Below are 14,427 nucleotides of genomic sequence, written 5' to 3'. Positions count from 1 at the left end.
CGGTATATGGTTGATATCGGTCTCTGTTCGATCTTCGCTCCCTATCGACGTCCCTCTAGTTTTTAACTGCCGACCTGTTTGGATGTACTGAACCGGAAGGGGATCCTAATTGGTCGTCCTCGACCCTGATCTTCGATTGATATCGATTGTGCACATTTGCCTAAGTTACAACTGGATACTCGATCAAATTTTTTTTCAACTGGCGTGATGCTATCGAACTCCGCTCGTTCAACCCTTGGGTGAAAGCTTGAACGGCCCAATCATCTGTGACCGGTGGCAACTCCATGCGTTCCATTTAGAATCGGGACACGAACCCCCTCAGCATTTCATTATCCCTTTGTCTTACCTTGAAAAGGTCTGATTTCCTCGTTGCGACCTTTATGGCCCCGGCGTGTGCCTTTACGAAAGAATCTGCTAACATGGCAAATGAGTCGATGGAATTTGGTGGCAGGTTGTGATACCAAATCATTGCTCTATTCGAAAGGGTCTCTCCGAATTTTTTCAACAGCACAGATTCGATTTCATCATCTTCTAAATCGTTACCCTTGATGGCGCATATATATGAATTAACATACTCGTTGGGATCGGTGGTCCCGTTATATTTGGGTATGTCTGGCATACGAAACTTCTTTGGAATAGGCTTCGGAGCACACTTGGAGGAAACGGCTTTTGTACAATCTTCTTCGAATCCATCCCTTTCAAGATTGGCGGTGCCCCCGGTATCTGATCATCTCGAGAGTTGTATGTCTCCATTTTTTTTTATCGTTGGCTTCGATTCTCTTCTCCTATGATTCAATTCTTTTGGTGAGCTCCTCCAGCATTTTCATTACCGTAGGATTAGTTCCCGATTCGTTATCATGCTACCTTTCCGGTACTAGCTCGGTATGGCAAGTAATTTCTGGCTCGACCCTATTCGGAGCTCTATGTTGATTTTGTAATTGAGCAATAACGGCTTGCTGAGCCTGAAGCATCTCGAATATTACTTGGAGACTGACTCCTTCGTCTCATCTGCCATGTGTTCCTTGGTCACTAGATCGGCCTTCTCTGCGTACACTCCCATCGAGATCTGTGCCTAGGTCCGCATTTAGAGCAACGTGCGAACTGACATCGACTGGGTTGGCAACCGGTGCTCCCCCGATATTAGCCTGTGGCACCTCGACTCTTGGAGAAATCTCATTTTTGTTTTCACTGTGGAATCTGAGGCCATTGTCACCGTGTGTGGATGCGTTTTGTGAGTTTGACATGTTTTAACCTAAAAGCAAAGATACTTGATAATAACAAGCGTAAATTAGTGTGTTTTACCAGAATCAGTACTGAACAATCACTATTATCCTTAGCCCTATGGTGGACGCCAAACAGTTTACCCTAAAAATTGAGTAACAATTAAACTTATATTGTGGTTTTAAGAATATGTGATTTAACCCAGTACCAATTGATAAACAACAAATTAAATAAATAAATTGGACAATAAAATAAATCAAACCGGTTTGCAAACAATGCCTAGACATCGATTCGAAATAGTCTCGAGGTTAGTTAATAAGAACAGTAGAGGATGTAACAAACATCGATGAACAGTGATGAACAGTAATTAAAACAAAGAAAGCAGCGTATGTATATATTCTTATCAGTGAATAATGATTCCCTTTCTTACAAGTGAATGTGATACCTCTTTATATAATAGAGGAATCCTAAATAAGGTATAACTCTAATAACGAAAGTAGATCACATGATTGGCACTAATAACCGCCGTGATCTTCGACCGGTTACTGATATCCCGCCATTCTATTATTACGCCTTACTCGAAGTCAGTCATGCTTGATCTCGATTGTTGCTGGCCTCGATCTCAATGAACACTTCGATCTCCAGGCTTGATGTTCTATCTTCGAGCTCGATCCCGATCTATTATGAGGTTACCCTCAGGGAAACTCCCCTGCCAACGAAATCGGGTATGCCCGATTTTGACCGTATACAAAACGAGTTTAGCATCGTCACACTCGATGGAAAAAACAATAGGAGTTACTTTTAGCTTGTAGATATAAGCCATTTATTAATTAATTTAGGTATTAGTAAATTTTACATATTTTATTGTGATCTTTCATCATAAAAGATTCGTTTTAAGACAATAACAACTCGATTTTAATCTATTTTTCTTGAAGTATTAGTAGTGTATGCCATTATTGCTTCATGTAGGATTGTGATGTAGACATTAAGGTACGAAGGTTTTCTAAGTTAACTATATATGAGCTTGATGTTACGAAATACTGTAGTATTTGTTTTTTCTAAAAGAAAAAACTACATGAATAAAAGGTATGTTTTTGTTTATTGTCCATCACTTTTTCTGATAATGTACCAAGTTAAAAAGATGTTTTTATAGTTTTATCGAAAGAACCAAAACAAGCCAGCCAAAAGTATAGCTACAAATGAAAGATGGTGATCATGAGGTTGGCTGAATAGCGGGTTATCAAAGGGAAAAGGGAAATATTGTTTATATATACGTAGTATTTTTTTTATTTAAAAATAAAAAACAGAAATTTGAAGTCAAACTGTCGTGTAGATGCCAAAAGGCCATACAAAAGGAGAGAGAATGAACCTAGATCGCATTTAAGCCAAGTACAATTGTACAAAGAGCCTAAAATAGGCTGACCTGGACTTAAGCATATAAACAACTGCAAATTTCGTTTCTTTAATACATATTGCGGGAGTCAGGTAAATGTAATACTACCTCTGGCGGGGTCGGCTCATATTATTGTCTTTTAAGATTTTGTAAGTTATTAAGAAACAAGTTTGACTAGAAGTAATAAATAATTTTTTGTTGTTTTTCAAAAAAATTAAATATTTTGAAATAAATTTAATTAATACTCAACTGAAATGGAAATGAGAATAAACTTGACCTGGTCATCAAACCATAGCAATGACCTTAACTGTATGTTGACTTTAGGGGCGGATCCAGAATTCGAAGGTTGGATATACCACTATTTTATGCATATAATATACCTACTACTAGCTACAAAGACCGAATAGGAAAGATTGGTCGATTCAGTTAGTTTTTGGTTAATTCGAATTAGGTCATTCACTCACAAAGCAAATTTTAAATATATTCAAAAAAAATTGCTAACAAAAAATAAAATTTTATGAAAGAGCGCCTCCAACTAAAAAAATTACTTTAAAGAGTAGCTTAATTACTATATATTCTTAGTTTGACTAAATTAATTTATTTTTATTATTCTTGGGTTAATATTTTCATCTTAATTGTCGTGTTATTAGACAATTATTTTCAAAGTAAAACCGTTAACGTTTAATCGATAATAAGAAACTTAAAACAACTATTGATCAAACCAGTTTTTTTTTTAAAATCCAATACTAGAAGATATTGTTCAAATTATACTCCAATATAGAAATAAATTTCGTGTCATTAAAAAGAGAGAATTTATATGCTAAGTAAAATCAATTTAATTTACCTAACAAAAAAAGTTGCTCATAAACTAAGGCATAAAGTAAGTGAACTGGATTGGATAAAGCATATGGATCCCCCGCGCCCTCTTCCATTGTAAGTGATTCTGACCATTTTTGAGGCATCACAAAATATCACAAACAAGGATATTGTCTTTCTATAACAAAAGAATTTAAAGTTATACACCATAGTGTAAAGATTATACTTTATCACTATAGTTTAACTTATTATTACAAGTTACGTATTCACTTTATTTTTCAGATTATCAGATCATGCATCATTTTAAAATAATGTACCAATTATTACATCATGTAACCTTAACTCGACAGTATAAAAACGATTATACACCGTCAATATACAAAATTAAAACTCTGACAAAATTGGTGCAAGAGAAAACAGGCTGAAGGTTCCAAATGGTAGTAACAAGAAAAAACATTGTCCATTGGATCTGCCTTGTTTTAAAACAGGTCGTAAATACTCAGAAAACTGTATGAAATTTTATTATCGTTTATCATCATGCTGAAATACGTAACTCGTTAATTATATTTTAGAAACATGTTGGTGGTGGAAAATAAAAAACTACTGCATCATTTTATATTTTATCATATTAATTTAGGGGACTGCTCCGCACGGCAACTATAGCCAACTACTGGCTCATATGTTGTGTTGTTGTCATCGTGTCATCAAGAAAACATCTAACTCCATTATCCTTCTCACTGAGAAAACAATATTGGAAGTAAATGTCTGAATATATTGCATAAAAAATATGTTGTAGAAAACGTTCTGTAATTATCACTTTTAATTTAATTTTATCATTTTAGCAAGATACTGATTAACAAAATATCATCCAAATTCAATGAATCCAAACATGTGGAAGTTTTCTTCTTTCTGATATTACAAAGAGAGCCTCAAACTTACATCTCTTATGTCTTCTATGAGAAGTGTACATCAAATGCAATTAACAATTCTTAATCTATTCTTCTTAGGATTCTTGATTAAACCCCAATTACTTAGAGGGGGTGGGGGTCAGGTGATATCTACCTTTTTTTCTTAAAGTGGGCAAGGTGGGTAGTTCTTGGAGGGAGGGAGCCGAGGGTCTATCGGAAACAGCCTCTCTACCCAGGGTAGGGGTAAGGTCTGCGTACACACTACCCTCCCCAGACCCTACTAGTAGGATTATACTGAGTTATTGTTGTTGTTGTTGTTATCATATTTGAGGTGAACATATTTGTCAATTTAGAAGATTTAGCCATTAAGTCATTATCATGTTCAATGCGCAATGATAATTTTAACATGTACATACAAGCAAAATAGTTTAGGTTTTAGTAACTTTATAATATGTTTTTTTGCAATCTTTCATCAAATTGAGCTGACAATAACAGCTTGATTTAATTAGTAACAAAAGATAATAAATCGTAAACATATACACTAAATATATTTAATTTACTAGTACTACTAAGAGATAATAAATAATGGTAAATATATTAGTGGTTTTAAGTCATGTCATGATGCAGGATTAAGACGTAGACATTAAGTAGTATGTTAAGGATTCAGATCCAATGACACAATAACCACAATACTCAATTGTATTGATAAGCTTAAACACTATTACAACCCAAAACAGAAATGCAACAATACAAACGACTGATAGTTCAAAGGAAATTACAAGGAAACTGATAGTAAGGCTAGGGATAGAAGGATAGACTGAAGAAGGGAATGAGGATCCAGAAGAATAGAGATGAGAAGACAGAATTAATCTATAATAACTTTTGCTTGCGCACTATTCTGTCTTCCTGTTGTTTTTATAGCTCACTCTCTCTAACAAACTCTATTTTAATTCACATGACCTCCCTCTTTTCCGAACCCAATCCTTAAGTCTAATTGGAGGAATTACTCTTCTCAAACTCCTATGTAGACCCATAGGTTCTTCCCTCGTGTCATTGTAACGACCTGATAGGTCGTTTTGAGTACTAGTTCTTTTTTCTATGTTTTGAGACTTTAGATAGCTCAATTTGATGCAGGGTAAGACTGTGTACAATAGACTCTTGTGGTCCGGCCCTTCCCCAGACCCCGCGCATAATGGGAGCTTAGTGCAGTAGGTTATTCTTTTTTACATAGCTCAATTTGATGATTTATGACTTATGTGTGTAGTCCGTGTCGATTTTTGGAGAGTTTATATGTGCATTTTGAAGAAAATATAATGTTTTACTTTAAAAATGACTAGAATTGTCCACGGTTAACGTTTTTGGTAAACGACCTTGGATCGGTATTTTGGCGATTCCGATGGGTTCGTATCATGATTTTGAACTTGTACGCATGTTTGGTTGGGGTCGTAGGTGAACCGATGTCGTTTCGGCGCTTTATGTGAAAAGCTGAAACATTACGTTTAAACTTTGAAAATCTTGAGTTTTAATAATCGATTCTTAATATTTGATATTATTTTGATGATTTGAGCTTGCAGGCGAGTTTGTATAATGTTATTACACTTGTGCGGATGTCCGGATTGGAGCACAAGAGACTCAGGTGTGTTTTGGATGCATTGCGAACTGATTTTTAGCTTAACAGGACTATTGATGTTGAATGTCTACAGGTCTAGTGTTTGTGAGAACCTGTTCACAAATGCGATCCTCATATTTGCGATGTAAGGCTCGCTTTTGCTATGAGGGACTGGGACCTTCGCTTTTGCGAAGTATGAGTCACATTTGTGAACTGGGGGTATCGCATTTGCGGGCGACACTGGGTAATTTGAGGGTAGCTTCGCAAATGAGAAACTTGGTCCGCATTTACTAGGATGGGGACCTTTGCCAATGAGAAAGTTTTATTGCATTTGTGATAACTTAGTGGATATGACACTGATCGCATTTGCGATTAGTGGTTCGCATTTGTAAACGTCATCATTTTTGAATCCTAGCCTCCATATAGGCTATTTTTGGAAAGCAATTTCTTCCCAAATTCATAGGTTAGTAATCTTAACTTGTTTTTGTTTAATTTCAATTACGTTTTCATGAATTTCATCATCAAATCTTAGAATTTCAATGTAGAAATTAGGGGATTTTGGGTAGAATTTAGGTATTTTGTAAAATTGAGATTTAGACCTCAAATTGAGGTAGGATTTTGAAACAAATCACATATTAGGGCTCAGAGGTGAAAGGTTAATTGGGATTTGGTCTTAATTTCGAATTTCGACGACGTGAGCCCCAGTTGACCTTTTCAATTATGTTAAAGATTGAACCTTTTTCATTCATGGGTGGTTCCTAAAACTTGTTTTGACCTGTTTGAATAATATTTGGCTAGATTCGATTTATTTGAAAGCTTGTTCTAAAGGAAAAACTGTGTTGATTTGTTGATTGTATTCCGGAAAGAGGTAGGTGTATTGGTTGACCTTTATTTGAGAGAAATGGGGTAGAATCGAGTCTATCTGATACATGATCTATGTGTTGGGGGTGGCGTTTATGCAAGGTGAGAGGTGTATATGTGTTGGCCATGAGATAAGCATGCAGGTAGAATTAGCGTTATTTGTACCATGTTATTCGTGTATTATGTCTTCCATGCTTTAGATAGATTGTCTAATTCTTTAATTTCTCGTATTCATGTTATTCTCTATATTGAGATTGTTGATGTATTGGTGTTGAGATTGTTGAATTGTTGATGGGTTGTTGGTGTTATTTGTTGGGAGATTCTCCTATGACGAGGTGTGTTCAAATACTATTGTTGATATTGAATTTGGTTCCCACCTTGCTTGGTAATGTGTTATATGTGATTGCTTGGTGAGGAAGAGTGAAATACATGAAGGGTGTTGCCGTGCTTGTGAGGAAAAGTGATGGTGCACGAAGGGTGTTTTCGTTCCTTATTTATATATTGATATTATTGCTTGAGTGAACGTGAGGATATGCACGAAGGGTGTTTCCGCGGTTGTTATTATCTTATAATGTAAGGATGAGAGCAAAAGTACAAAGGGTAATGTCGTACAATTATTTTATATTATTAATGTGATGATAAGAGTAAAAGCACGAAAGGTGATTCCGTGCAATTATTTTTACATTATAATATGAGGATGAGAGTAAAAGTACGAAAGGTGATGCCATGCAATTTTGTTAATTTCATTGCTCTTTACTTTGATATTTGGAATGTGGACTTGGCTTTGTAGTTTCGTTATTTACTTTTGAAAAAGGCTTACTTAGTGACAATTTACTTTATGTTCTGTTTTGTGTCCTTTTACTTCTGTGCATGTTATCCCTTTTACATGTCTTTATCCTGTAGTCATACTTGATTCTTTACCTGTTATTTTGTTACTTCTTGCTATATAAATACACATGTTCATTGTAGGTGTCTTTTCTTAGCATCGTCATTACGTCGTCGGATTTAGGCTCGACACTTAAGATGTACATTGGGTCGGTTGTACTATACTACACTTCTACACTTCTAGTGCAGATCCGGATATCAGTACCAGCAGAGTCCCAAAATGTGCTTAGCAGATACCGGGCAGGTTATTCGAGGTAGAGCTGCATTTCGTTCGCAGGCCTTGAGTCATCTTCTTATTTCTATTAAATTGTTTTTACTTTTCGGATAGTGTTGTATTTCTTTCAGAACAATGTATGTAGTAAACTCTAGAAGTTCATGTACTTGTGACTCCACATCTTAGGATGGTTTGCGTTAGATGTTGGTTTTAGAATTATCATATTTATCTCAGAATTGCTTTTACACTATGTTATTATCCTACTCTTAATCGTTTATTGCAGTTCTTTGTATTCTACTATTGTGTGTTGGCTTGCCTAACAAGCGGTGTTAGGTACGACCATGATTAGTTTGGATTTTGGGTCATGACAAGTAAATACCAAAGCCTTAGATTGAATAGGTTTCATGAGTCATGAGCAAGCCTAGTAGAGTCTTGAGGATCGGTACAGAAACATATGTACATATTGTCTAGAGGCTATAAGGCTTTAGGAAACTTCACTTTCTTTCTTTCTCTATCGTGCGACTTTGTTCTATCATTAAGTTTGAATTGCTCTTCTCTTGTTCTCTCACAAATGGTGAGGACGCGTACGTCATCCGCAGTTGATCAGGAGTCGGAACCCCAGATTGCAGTCACTACTAGGGTTAGGGGTTGGGGTCGAGGCCGAGGTAGAGGCAGTGCTCAGCCTAGAGCGCATGCAGTGGAACCCATTGTCGATACTCAGATAGAGCAGTATGATGAGATCCCTGTTCCGACAGATCCAGTAGAACCAGCTCAGGCCCCAGAGGGGTTCATTGATACCCTAGTGCTTTAGGACACCTTAGTCAGCAGGTTGGTCTCATAGAGAGTATGACTCATGCCAGTGTGTTTCATGTGGAAACAGTCGTTTCTCAAGCCGGGAGAGGAACTGAGACTCCCGCTACTCACACTCCAGAGAAAACGGATCCTGGTTATAAGACCCCAGCAGCTCTACCAGTTGGGGTGATTTAGCCTATTATTTCTACATAGTCCGGGGAGAGACTCGCGATATCAACTGATAAGCTAAAGAGGTTGAATAGGTTCACCAAGTTATATTCCCTCACTTTAGTGTACACCTTATGAGGACTCCTAGGACATTTTGGACCATTTCCATGAGATTTTCCGCAACACGGGGATAGTAGAGTCCAACAAAATTCATTTCACAATATTTTAGATGCATGGTTTTTCCAAAAGGAGGTGGCATGTATATGGACAAGACATGCCAGTGATATCACCTCCTCTCACATTGGCTCAGTTCTCACAGTTGTTCTTTGAGAATTTTATTCCCTTCACTCAGAGATAGGAACTGCACAGTCAGTACGAGCACCTTCAGTAGGGTAGCATGCTCGTTACTCGGTATGATACTAGATTTATGGATTTGTCACACCATGTAGCTATCAGGATCTCTACTGGGAGAGAGAAGGTACATGGGTTTATAGCTTGTCTTACCTATGGCATCAGACTTTAAATGGCTAGAGAGACCGAGTCTGAGATTTCTTTTCCTCGGGTAGTGGAGATCGCCAAGAGGATCGAGCGCATTAGAGGTCAAGCGAGGGAGGCGACCTCAAACAAGAGGACATATCATTTTGGAGGATTCAGTGGTGCCTTATTTGGAGGAAGGGTTTCCGTTGGTAAAGGTCATCCTATCAGGCCGATTCAGTCATCTCTACGGGTCACCCATGATACTTCAGGTGGTGTAATGACCCTAATGCTTATTTTCAGCTTTAGCGTTCCGTTCGGTGGTCTGAGGTTTTGAGTAGCTTCATATGGTGTATCACAACTTGTCTATATGGTTGGTTTCTATGTTCGAGAGGTTCATGATTGATTTGGAAAAGAAATTCTCAATTTGGAAGCTTTAAGTTGAAGAGTTAATCTCGGTTTGGCTTTTGTGTAAACAGTCTCGGATTCGTATTTAGAAGGTTCCAATATATTTGTATGGTGAATAGTTGAAGAGCTGGAGCCCCCTGTTGCAACCACTACCAGGGGTAGAGGCCGAGGTCGAGCCAGAGGCCGAGGTCGAGCCAGAGGCCGGGGCATAGGCAGAGGTCAGCCTAGAGCTCGAGCAGCATCACCCATAGTGGAGCCTCAGATTAATCATGAGGAGGAGATCACATCTCAGACTTCACCAGTCGGAACCCATTCCAGAGAGATTTATAGCTACTCCCATGCTTCAGGATGCTCTAGTCTGTTTAGTGGGCCTTATGGAGAGTGTGGCCCAGACCGATGCATTTCTAGTGGCACCACCCATCTTTTAGGCTGGGGGAGGAGCACAGACTCCCACTACTCACACTCCGGTACAGATGGGTCCCATATATTAGACCCCAGCAGTCCATCCAGTTAGGGTAGTTCAGTCGGTTATTGTTGCACAGACCAGGGAGAGGCCCGCGATGTCTACTAAGGGATTGATGAGATTGGACAAATTCACAAATCTCTTCCCTATTCACTTTAGTGGTGCACCTTTGTAGGACCTACATGATTACTTAGACCGTTGCCATGAGGTGTTGCACAACATGGGTATTGTTGAGACCAATGGGGTCGATTTTACAACGTTTTAGATAACCGGTTCAGCCAAGAGGTATTGGCGGGATTATGTGCTGACCAAGCCAGCTGGTTCACCTTCACTTACATAGGATCAGCTTTCACAGCTATTTCTGGAGAAGTTTATTCCTTTCATTCTAAGAGAGGAGTACCGCAGGTAGTTTGAGTTCCTTCAGCAGGGTAGTATGACTGTTACCCAGTATGAGACTCGATTTGTGGACCTAGCTCGCCACGCTATTATCTTGCTCCCTACTAAGAGGGAGAGAGTGAGGACATTCATTGATAGGCTCACTTTCACTGTCAGGCTATAGATGGACAAGGAGATCGGAGATGATATTTCTTTTCAGAGGGACGTAGAGATTGCTAGATGGATCGAGATGGTTCGTAGTCAGGAAGGGGCCGGTATTTGATAAGAGGCCTCGTCATTCTGGTAGTTTCAGTGGTGCCTCGTCTGGAGGAAGGGGTTCATTTGGTAGGGGCTATCCTCCCAGGCCGTTTTAGTCAGTGCTTCAGGCATTCCACGGTGCTTCGGGTGGTTGTGGTTCTTATGTGCCTCAGCCTGAGCAGCTAGCCTAGAATGCATCATCAGCTCCTATTAGAGCACCTCCGATGTAGAGTTATCAGAGTGGTTATCTAGGTCGAAAGGGCCAGTTCCAGGGTCAACAGTTACAACAGCCGAGGTTGTTATATTTATGGAGCTGCGAGGCACCTTTCTAGATTTTGTCCCAGGTCATAGGGCGGCATGCCACAACAGAGTTCTCGTGTTATAGTTCTGGCACCGGTTGCTTCACCGCCCGTTCAGCCAGCTAGAGGTGGGACTGCCAGAGGTGGAGGTCAGGACATTAAAGGTAGAGGTCAGGCCATTAGAGATGAATGTCAGCCAGCTAGAGGCCGTCTGAGAGGTGGAGGTTAGAGTGGTGGGCCCAACCCCATTTTTATGCATTCCCAGCTAGACCTGAGGCTGATTCATCTGACGCCGTCATCAAAGGTATTTTTCCAGTTTTCCATAGATATTCTTCAGTTCTATTTGATCTGGGCTCTACTTATTCCTACGTGTCATCCTTTCTTGCTTCATATATGGTTATGCCTCGTGATTCTTTGAGTGCCCCTGTATATGTGTCCACGCCAGTGGGAGATTCTATTATTGTATATCGTGTTTATCGCTCGAGTGTGATTTCTATTGGGAGGCTTGAGACTAGTGTATATCTCCCACTTCTTGATATGGTGGATTTTGATGTTATTTTGGGCATGGATTATGTCACGACCCAAAATCCATTATAGGCCGTGATGGCGCCCAACATCATCGTTAGGCAAGCCAACACTTAATTATTCATTTTATCATTTTTAAAATCATAAATTTTTCTTAGATAATGAGGTTAGTGCATTAAAATAAATCGTAGTTACGTACAGTTTCGTTAAAATAATAAGTGAAAGTGAATCAGTTAAAACAATCCATAACAAATTCTAGAACACCCCCAAAATCCGGTGTCACAAATGTATGAGAATTTACTAAGGAGTACAATGATAATACAACCTTTGTCCGGAATGTAAATAAGATAGGATAAAGTAAATGGTACGATAGAGACTGTGGGCTGCGATACGTAGCCTGGAATGCAGCTCACCATAAAGTCTCCTCAGCAGCTGCGCGTACGCGTCAAAATGATCACCAATTGAACCTGTCAGATCCTGCACATTTAGTGCAGAAGTGTTGCATGAGTACATAAATCAACGCGTACTCAGTACGTATCTAGACTAACCTCGGAGAAGTAGTGACAAGGGGTCAACATCGACACTTACTAGAGGTCCAACAAAGCAATATAATAAATCTTAAGCAGATGTGAAGCACATAGCAATAATGGGGTAAATCTTTAAGTTACCTAATCTTCCAAATATTTCTTTTAAAATATGAATTTTCCAGTCTTTTATTCTACCTCAATAGCTCAGATGTATCAAGTACCAGTAACAAACGGATAAGAAGTACCATATAAAATGTCGGGCATCAGTGAAAATATAATCTCGTGAGTATTCAAACTACCATCGATATAATGCACGATTATACCGAGGTCATTCCACTCGATCCACAATAATGTGTACACTGCCGAGTGTCGAGCGGCACGAACCATAGATGCATCTATTATACTACCGAGGCGTTCGGCCCGCTCCACAAGAAAGGAAGGAATTTATCGAATTACAAGACACATGCTTACAATACAGTACATGGGCATAAAGTGAATATAACCTTTACTGTTTCTCAAATAACTTGCCAACAACTCTAGGTGATAAGGCTCGGCCCAATATATATATATATATATGTACTTCTAAATTTATTTCAGTTATAAATTCAATTAATTAAGCCAGCAGAATCAGTTCAAATAATTCAAATATTACATGATAAAGTCCTAAGCCTACCCGGACATAAACATGCTTTAGCTACGTACCGACTCTCGTCACCTCATGCGTACGTAGCGCCCGCAGCTAGTAGCACACAACAATTACATCACCTAAGGGGTAGTTTTCCCTTCACAAGGTGAGACAGGAGACTTACCTCATTATAAAGTTCCATAACCGGCTCCAATGCCTCTTTAACTTCTCGACTCAAAGGCAAACAATCCGAAACTAATCAAACAATGTGCAATTCAATCAAAATATACTCCAAAGCTCATGATTAATCAATTTATAACAATTCCTAACTCTGCTCGAAAAGTCAATAAAGTCAACCCCTCTGGCCCACGTGCCCGGATTCCGAGATTTTTAAAGATAAACTTTACCCATAACATTACGAACTCAAATATATAATTTATTCCGAATTCCATGTCTAAAATCGTGGTAAAAATCCAAAATTATCAATTCTAGGTTTCTCCTTTAATTTTCCCTAATTTCCATGTTAAAAATCTTTATTAAATCCAAGTATTTAACTTGTAATCGGGGGAAATTACTTACCTCGAGTTACTTGATGAAAACCCTCTCAAAATAGCTCCCCAAATTCGGCCATCCAAATGAGAAATGAGAGCTAACTCTCGATTTAAAAGAACCCTTCTGCCTTGCAACTTTCACACTAACGGACATCTAGCCGCACCTGCGGCGTCATTTCTGCGAAAAAATCTTCGTTTCTGCGAAAAAGCACTGGAGGCCATACCTCGCACCTGTGGAAAAATCCCGCTTCTACACAAACACAGGTGCGGTCCAAATCTTTCGCTTTTGCGCTGCCTTTCGCTTCTACGATTGAGGATTCTGCTTCTACGGACGCGCATATGTGCCCAGTGTTCCGCTCCTGCAGATCTCCCTCCTTCCAGTCCACTTCCGCTTCTGCGACCAAGGTGCCGCTTCTGCGCTTGCACAGATGCGACCAAAAACTCCGCGCCTGCAATCCTATGCTCCCAGTTCCTGTTGCACTCCTGCGCATCGTTTGCCGCTTCAGCGACTCCGCACCCGCGCCCAAATATCTGCAGGTACGGTTGCACCAGAACTTGGCCAAAACCAGCATGTCCTAAATTCCAAGTTTCAATTCGTTTCAAACCCGAGGCCCTCGGGACCCTATCCAAACGTACCAACCAGTCCTAAAATATAACAAGAACCTACTTGGGGTCTCAAATCACACCAAACAATATCAAAATTGTGAATCAATGATCGAAACCTTTATTTAAACTTTCAAACTTTTAAATTTCGACAAATGCGTCCGAATCATATCAAATAATTCTGGAGTGATGCTAAACTTTGCGCACAAGTCATCAATCACAATACGAACCTATCTCAAGACTCGGAACCTCGAACAGACATCTATAACACCAAAATTCACTTCAAGTCAAAATTAAGAAATTCTTAAACTTTCAAAATGCCAACCTTCCACATTAGGAGCCGAAATACTCCCGGACCACCCGATACTCATCTCGAATATATGCCCAAGTTTGAAATCATCATACGAACCTATTGGAACCTTCAAATACCGATTCCGAGGTCGTTTACTCAA

General features: G+C 39.1%; 1 pseudogene; it reads left to right on the top strand.

Moving 5' to 3' along the window:
• Nucleotides 1-14,427, top strand: part of LOC142166902 (F-box/kelch-repeat protein At1g22040-like) — a 105,243-nt pseudogene that overhangs the window by 6,231 nt on the left and 84,585 nt on the right.

Source organism: Nicotiana tabacum, chromosome 2 (genome assembly GCF_000715075.1).
Source record: "Nicotiana tabacum cultivar K326 chromosome 2, ASM71507v2, whole genome shotgun sequence".
NCBI lineage: Eukaryota > Viridiplantae > Streptophyta > Magnoliopsida > Solanales > Solanaceae > Nicotiana > Nicotiana tabacum.
This window is presented reverse-complemented; position numbering and strand designations above follow the sequence as displayed.